Raw genomic sequence first — 8,370 nt, 5'->3', positions numbered from 1 at the left:
CCCTCTCCTTCCCGTATAGTGATAGGATCAGGGATGATCACATGTCCAAAGGGCTGGCCAATCAGAGTAATTTGAATCCTTAGCCAGGTGATTGGTTCAGGGGTGAGCTTAAGACTCCAATCAGACTAGCCCAGGTTAATGCCATGACTTGCAGGAGGGTGTCTAATAGAACCTTCTTTCTCACTGAATAGACATCGCTTGCTTAACTTCAGGGATACGTTCAAAGACATTCCATAGGTGCTTGAAACCATGGATAATACAAACCCTATATATACGATGTGTTTTCCTATGCAAACATTACCTATGGTAAAGTTTAACTTATAAAGTAGGCTCAGTAAATTTTCACAATAGCTCTACAGAACAATTACAACAATACACTACATAATTAATAAGTTTCCTTTTATTTTTTTTGATAAGCTTATGAGTTGTTTATTTCTGGAATTTTCCATTTAAAATATTTTAGGATCTTGATTGACCTCACGTAATGGAAACTTCAGAAGGCAAAACCACAGATAAGGAGGCACTACTAAATTTGATTCTAAGAGGGTGAGTCCATCATTGCCAGGGACTGGATAGTTGTTCCTGGAAACCAGAGGCAATGAAAGAAAAAGAGGGAAAAACAAGAGATTCTGATGGTATTGTTGGGGACTCCTGGATACAGCCCTGCCTGAAACTAGCCCAGTCCTTGGATTTTTCCACCATAGGAACCAGTGATTTTCCTTTTGGTTCCAGTCAGACTGAGCAGAGTTTACAGTTTCCTACTGTGGGAAACACTGCCAAATCCAACGCCCTCTCCTGTTTTCCACAGCTCCAAAGCAACACAGGCAATTCCCTCCCCAGGCAGAGCACCAAACCTGTCCACCCACCTCAGCAGATGGCCTACGCCACAGGGAAGAGAACCCACCAGGCACAAAGCCCCGGGCTTCTCTCTGCTGCTTTTGCACCCATTGGCACCCGCCACTGTTGGAATATCACAACAGGCATCCCTGCTCCTGTTCCTAGAGACAGGCACCTCTGGTCTCGGCTGGGGGAATCCCTGGCCTCCTCTGGCAGTTGGCATCCTCGTCCACCCCCTCTTCCTCTTAACTTCAGTCTCTCCTGCTCCGGCCTCTTTATCTTCAGCATCTGAACCTACAGATGCTTCTCACTAAAAAAAGAAAGAAGAGAGGAAGGAAGGAACAAATGAACAACTTCACTTCTTCCAGAAAGTCAATCCATCTTCCTTTTCTCCCCTTTGCTTCGCAGCATGTTCTGTTCAAAAATACTCCCTACACGTTGTGCTTTCCCGTCATCCACTCACTTCTCAGCCCGCTGCAATTAGAATTCTGCCCCTCTGCTTTTCTGAACCTGCCAAGCGCAGTAGCCTACTTTCAGCATTTCACTCCCCTTTCACAGTTGGTTCTGCGGATTTATCCTCTTCAAAATAGCCTGGCAAGGGCTCCCCTCCTAGATCTTACTGCTCCTGTTCAGTGGTTCTTCATCTGCTTTCCATCCCTTAAGCCAGTGATGCATAGCCCCCCCCCCTTTTTTTTTTTTTTGGATGACAAAGCCTGCTGACAATTTGACAAAGTCCAAGGTCTGTTTCCTTAGAAACATGCTACTGGTCAAGGTTCTCTCTACTCCAGCTAGTTTGAACAGAAAGGGTTTTACTAAAAGGGCAGATATTTCATATACTAGTGGGCAGGGGAGAACTTTGAGGAATTCCAGATCATACAACAGACTGGTTCAGTGAAACTTCCAAATGAAAAAACCACCACCCAGCTGTTGGCACAGAAGCCATCCACCTCTACCAGGATCTGTGCTGGCCAAGTGGGTGCCCTGTACCTCGCTTTTCTCTCTTCCTTGTAACTCCATCCCAGACCGACTCTCCCCTGAGGTTCACTGTCACCAGGTGACCCAGTTTCTAATCAAGGCCTCTCACAAGCTCCTTCTCCTGGCAGAACCCAAATCTCATCCAGAATTCCAGCTTCAAAGGAGCATGGAATGTAGTTCCCATCTTTCTAATTTCTGTATCCTAAAAGGAGCTGCAATAATTAATCGACTACGTAGCCACATGCATGTAAAAACAAACTTCAGCCAGGCACCAGTGGTACACACCTGTCACCCCGGCTGCTCAGAAGTCTGAGGCAGGAGGATCACACATTTGAGGACATCTCAGCAACTTAGCAAGCCCCTGTCTCAAAAAAATAATAAATAATAAGGGATGGCTATGTAGCTTAGTGGAAAAGTGCCCCTGGATTCCATCCCTTTTACAAAAAAAACAAAAAAACAGAGACCCAAGTATAAGAACCATATTTTAAATGCTAATGTTCTCAAGTGCTTTAGGAAAAATCTTTAATTTTTTTTTGTTTTTGTTTTGTTTGTTTGCTTGTTTTTTAGTATTGGAAATCAAGTTCAGATCGCCAGTAGAGGGAATCTATTGGTTCAGAGAGTCAAAAAGCTCAAGAAGAGCGCTAGCTTTACCATGCTTGTGTCCATGGGCATGGGCAGCAGGATTTGCTCCCTCAGGGTCTCTCTCCACCACCCTGCTCTGCCCACCTGGGCTTTCCTCTCAGGTGAAATTTCCCTGCAGAGACCAGATGACCACCTGCATTCTCAATTTGTATTTCTCCCAATATGGCAGACCGGGAGCCCCTTTTCCCGAGTATTTGGGGAAAATGTCTCAGAGGTATGTCCCATGTGACCATTATCTCACCTGTTTGAATTAACCACTGTGGACAGGAGGCTGCAGGGCTCTGATGCACTGTGTCTGCATCTTGTGTCTAACCTGGGGCCAATCTGGGGTCCAGAATGGAGGATGTCTCAAGGCAAACAAATTGGGCAGAGCAGGTGGGAGTGAACATGTCCCCCAAAGGAAACAGTGTTACCAAGTGGAAGGAGACACACAGGACACCCTGGCAAGTAAATTCAAGACTGTCCATATCTCCAAGAGTCTGTCTCCTGCCTTCTGCTACAGGGATTCCCTCTGGATAATCTTAATGAGTTGTGTGATTTAAACTACCCCCTGGATCTACCCCTCCATTTACCCCTCCTCTGAATCTTATTTTGCTTCTTTTCATTCAGTGAAACAAATTTCAGGTCATCCAAAGACGAGGTCTGGTTGAAAGGAAATTTTTTGGAAGGAGGAATAACACTTTTTTTTTTTTTCCTATTGCAGACAATGGTAAACAATAGTCTGAAGTGACTCATGTTGCTTCTGGTCTTCCACTGAACGTGAGATTGTTCACAGTTGGATAGTCTAGCTCATTTCATCAAAGTGTAGACACAAACATTTTTGTGCACAGAAAGGAATTGTTGAGTATATATATTATCGCTTCCCAAGGAACAGAACTGTGGATTCTTGGATCTTAAACTGAGATGATTCAACTACTCTTTCTTCTCATTTAAGAGGGGCTCAATGGTCACATCTAATCCTAATTCTGTCAGTTACAAGAATGCATGATTTTGAGCAGTTATGTTATTCCATTAGTGCAATTCATCTTCTAGGAAAGAGGTACACTGGCCTGGGTTTGTGTCGACCTTAAAAACCAGTTTTTTGGGGTTGGGGTTGTAGCTCAGTGGTAGAGCGCTTGCCTCACATGCATAAGGTAGTGAGTTCAATCCTCAGCACTACATAAAAATAATAAATAAAGATATATGTTAAAAAGGTTTTTAAAAAACAGTTTATAAACACATGTTCCTAGGATAGAAGGAAAAAACAAGTTGTCTGCTGGAATCATATAAATAATGTTCCTAAATACTTCAACAGACCCCAATTTTCTTATCTTTAAAAGACATTTTACCTCAAGGTTCTGAAAACCTCACAACCTGTTTTAGTCAACTTTCATCACTGTCACAAAATACCTGAGGCAGTCTACTTTATAAAGAAAAGATTCCTATTTGGCTCATGATTCTGGAAGTGCAAGGTCTCCAGAAAACGGGCCTCCCCTGATCTTGCTGGTAGAGTCTGGCAACAGTGCAGGGAGTCACATATCAAAAAGCAGGAGTCCATGTCTGTGTGTCTGGTCACTGTCTCTCTTATAGAGTCACCAGGATTCAGTCATGGGGGCTCTCCCCTCTGAGTTTATCGTATTCTATCATTTTCCAAAGACCTCATTTCTAAACCCCCGGTCACATTAAGTTTCTTGATATCATTATGACTTTGGGAAACTCCTGCATGAGTTGGCAGAAAACCATATTCAAACCATGGCACCAACATACCCCAAATTAACAAATTTTCATTTGATTTGCTTTTAATTCAACATTCTGGGTTAGTTAATTACTGTCCATTCTTTATCCAATTTTTTTTTTTAAAATCTGAGTCATCTGTCCTCTCTCCTCTCATAGTTGGTCATCAAAGAGTGTTCCTCTCTCCTAAATCTCTCATGTTCTCCAGTCTTCCCTTCCCATCTGCATCAGCTGTAAGGAACATGGCCCTTCTCGAGAATTGTGGACATCTCACCTACAGCTCAGTCTGGCCTGTCCCTGGGAAAGGACCTCACTTTAGACCTCTCACTCACCATGTCATCTTGAGAAAAATCACTTCACTTGCTGCATTTGTTTAAAAAAAAAAAAAAAGACGAATACAACCACCAAGATCCTTTCCAACTCAAAACTTCCGGAATTCCATTTCCAACAATCCTGCCCAGAATTACCTGTCTGAAAGAGTCATTGAGAAAATCAAGAGATAATACCAGCTGCATCACTTAAAATCCCAGTGACTCCAGAGGCTGAGGCAGGACAGTGGCAAGTTTGAGGCCAGACCCTCTTAGTAAGACACTGTCTCAAAATGAAAAGTCAAAAGACCTGGGGATGTAGCTCATGGTAAAGTATCCCTGGTTTCAACCCCCAGTGCCACAGAAAAAAGAAAGGAAGGAAGGAAGGAAGGAAGGAAGGAAGGAAGGAAGGAAGGAAGGAAGGAAGGAAGGAAGGAAGGAAGGAGAGAGATAATGTAGGTGAATGTGTTTGAAGCCTCCTGCTTATTAGACTTTAAATCTCCAGGCATATGATTAATTGCTATGAATTCATTCCTCAGTGTTACCTCCAGCTGACACTAAAGGTGTGATAACAGCCTTGAGTACTGGTGCTTTCTGTGTGCTGGGTACTGTGCACAGACTTTTGCATTCAGTGTCTCATTCAATTAACTAACTGAAGGGGGGGAGGTAGTCTGTCACCACTTACCAGGTCTTTTGTTTTTTTCACCTTGCTGCAGACAACCTAGGGCCTCATGCATGCTAGTTGAGCTCTCTACCACTGTCCCACTCCCCCAACCCCCACTCAACCACTGTCCCACTCCCCCAATCCCCACTCACTAGCTTTTCTTTTTTTCTTTCTTTTGTCCTGGGGATTGAACCTGGGGTGCTCTACCATGGAGCTATATCTCCAGCCCTTTTTATTTTGAAGCAGGGTCTCTCTAAGTTGTTGAGGCTTTCCCTTGAACTAACCATCCTCCTAGGATGACAGGTGTGTGTCACCTGCCCAGCCCCACTTACTAGTTCTTAAAGTGGGGTTCACCTGTCAACAGATAAGCTGCATTTGCTACACCAATCTCTACCTGAGCAGAGCCAAGAAGGTGGAGCAGATGAAGCAAAACAGCCTGGAGAAGTCCATACAGCAACAGAACAGCCGACTGTCCAGCTCAAATCAGGTGGACAAGGCTTTCCCATAGGCTGCATCCAAACCTATTTGTCTTCAGGGCACACCACACAACCTAGGCCCTGCTTACAAAGGCAAAGGACAAAGATGTGACGCAGACATGTCCAGGCCGCATCAGAGGGCTCTGGAGACCTCTGGCCCATTCATCCCTCTCAGCAATTTTATTCTGCCCCAGGGAGACAGTAATGACCTCTCTAATTTCCCTTTTGTTCACCTGTCTGCCCACAGCTGCTCCTCTCCAGTCAGCCTCTCTCTTGTATTCGAATTTATCCACTGTCCTCATCACTCTGTTCCTGCTCACCCCTATTCTGACCAAATGATCCAGGAAATTTCATCCTTGGGGATGACCCACCTTCCCCTTCCATCTGCTTCCCTAGAAACAGAGTCGAGGTGGGGACCACTGGCCAGGGCTCCTAGGAGCATCCTGTGAGGAAAAAAAAGGAAGGAAGGAAGGAAAGGAGGAAGGAAGGAAGGAAGGAAGGAAGGAAGGAAGGAAGGAAGGAAGGAAGGAAGGAAGGAAGGAAGGAAGGAAGGAAAGGAGGAAGGGAGGGAGGGAGGGAGGAAGGAAGGAAGGAAGGAAGGAAAGGAGGAAGGGAGGGAGGGAGGGAGGAAGGAAGGAAGGAAGGAAGGAAGGAAAGGAGGAAGGAAGGAAGGAAGGAAGGAAGAAAGGAAGGAAGGAAGGGAGGGAGGAAGGGAGGGAGGGAGGGAGGGAGGGAGGAAGGAAGGAAGGAAGGAAGGAAGGAAGGAAGGAAGGAAAGGAGGAAGGAAGGAAAGAAGAAAGGAAGGAAGGAAGGAAAGGAGGAAGAAAGGAAGGAAGGAAGGAAAGAAGGAAGGAAGGAAGGAAGGAAAGGAGGAAGGAAGGAAGGAAGAAAGGAAGGAAAGAAGGAAGGAAGGGAGGAAAGAAAAGAAGGAAGGAAGGGAGGAAAGAGAGAAAGAAAGAGAGAGAGAAAGGAAGAAAACTAGGCAAACAAGGTGGTTCTGGGGATCTACGTTCCACCTGTTCCCACCTGGGACTTGAGAGCCTGCTTCATCTTGAAGTCTGTCCTGCCTTCAGCCTAAGGAGCAGGGCTTCTGTGTCCTCTCTGGGCATGGAGGAGAGAAGTGGGCAACTTCCAGGCAGGCCTGGAAAGTGCACACCAACCAGCCAAGGGCAGAACTCAGAGAAGGTGACAGGGAGAAGTCGTCATGAGCTACTGCACCTGAGCAGCCCATGATGCCTCCCTGAGAGCTGGGCAGGCCTCCCTCAGTTCCCTGAGAGCAGAACTCAGAGAAGGTGACAGGGAGAAGTCGTCATGAGCTACTGCACCTGAGCAGCCCATGAAGCCTCCCTGAGAGCTGGGCAGGCCTCCCTCAGTTCCCTGAGAGCCTCTGTCCTCCATTCCGCTCCACCTGTCTTGGTTGTTCCCTCTCTTATTTAGATGCTCAAGCAGTGAGTGAAGAGATTGCCTTGAGATCTGGCACCGGATTTCCAGCTAGGGAAATACCTGTATTGAATTGGCCTGCTTCACTGAATAGGTGGCAAGAAGGACATAAAGGAGAAAGGGAAGAGAAAATCATGAGCAGGCAGGGCATAGCAAGACAGACTCCGCTGGCCCAGGAGTGCAGAAAGGGATGCTCAGGCCCACAGAGAACCAAAGCCCTGCTTCCTGGCCTCCAGGTGGGACAGGCTTTGTGGTAGGTGCTCCCCCAAAACACATCCTCACTGAACTGATCTCCTGGCCTAAGAAGGACTGTATCTAAGCTCAAAGGACAGATTCGTGTCGTATCAGTTATACCACATGACTGTATCACTTTCTGATTAAAAAAAAAACAAACACTTGAGCTGTGTTAAACCTGTGTTCACTACTGCGTACCTCACTAGAATCCCCTGAGATTCGTTATGAGGGTGATCTTGCTGCTATGATTTAACAGATTTGGGCAGGGCACCAGGCAAAGTGATGTTTCTCATGAAAACAGGGAAAATAACAAATGACTGACCACAACTGAGTTTCTCCAAAATATGAGTAAATGCACATGGATCCTGGGGACCTCAAGGCTGTGAGAAGAGCAGGGCTCTCTGGGCTTTTCCTGTGTGACGCTTTATAGAAAGTGCCAATGTTTGTATAGTACCACGGGGTGACATAAAGGGGACCTGAGGTCAATTGCAGTCATGATCCCTTAACAACAGGGCCTTCATCAAAGAATCCCTCATTCGGTGGTGGTGTCCTGGTGTAAACTTCATAGCCATGTATTTGTACAAGACTAGATTGTATAGGTCAACCACTTGACGTGGCGTGTGTGTGTGTGTGTGTGTGTGTGTGTGTGTGTGTGTGTAGCACTGTGGATCCAATCCAGAGCTTCACACATATTATAGCATATAACTATGTTAAGAAGAATATGAGAAAAAGAATCAGGGAAAGTATTTCTTATGGATTTTCTGTAAACTTTTCAATTAAGATCTCTGCCAGAGCTTTACTGAAAAACCCAAGCCTGCTGTCCTGGGCGTAGCTTGCTTCTCTTGGTTTTTATGTTTCTTGTGCCTCCACATTCTTTCTAGAACTCTCCATAGCCACTATCCGGGAGAAAATGGGTTCACACAAATGGGTGATAAAAAATTGAAAACCACTTTGCAAACCTTTAAAACATTTATAACAGTTGAAATCACACTTAAAGAATCTAACAGCTCTTCCTTTTCTTTCTTGATGAAAGTTCTTATAATGAAAGCAAATGAGTTTTTAATCCATTGGCTGTTTTTTC

General features: G+C 45.3%; 1 long non-coding RNA gene across 2 annotated transcripts; it reads right to left on the bottom strand.

Annotated features, from left to right (window-relative positions):
* Nucleotides 1–382: 382 nt before the first annotated feature.
* LOC144378406 (uncharacterized) lies at nucleotides 383–1,527 on the bottom strand. 2 transcript variants are annotated; one of them, XR_013440060.1, is made up of 3 exons: nucleotides 1,301–1,516; nucleotides 1,013–1,147; nucleotides 383–582 (listed from the first exon to the last, which is right to left on the bottom strand). It is a non-coding gene; the product is annotated as an uncharacterized LOC144378406 (long non-coding RNA). The 2 variants fall into 2 exon arrangements; XR_013440059.1 differs by having other exon boundaries at nucleotides 383–1,147; nucleotides 1,301–1,527.
* Nucleotides 1,528–8,370: the final 6,843 nt, after the last annotated feature.

The sequence above is a fragment of the Ictidomys tridecemlineatus genome, chromosome 6 (genome assembly GCF_052094955.1).
Source record: "Ictidomys tridecemlineatus isolate mIctTri1 chromosome 6, mIctTri1.hap1, whole genome shotgun sequence".
NCBI classification, from domain to species: domain Eukaryota; kingdom Metazoa; phylum Chordata; class Mammalia; order Rodentia; family Sciuridae; genus Ictidomys; species Ictidomys tridecemlineatus.
Note: the sequence above shows the minus strand (reverse complement) of the source record. Positions and strands in the feature narration are given on the sequence as shown.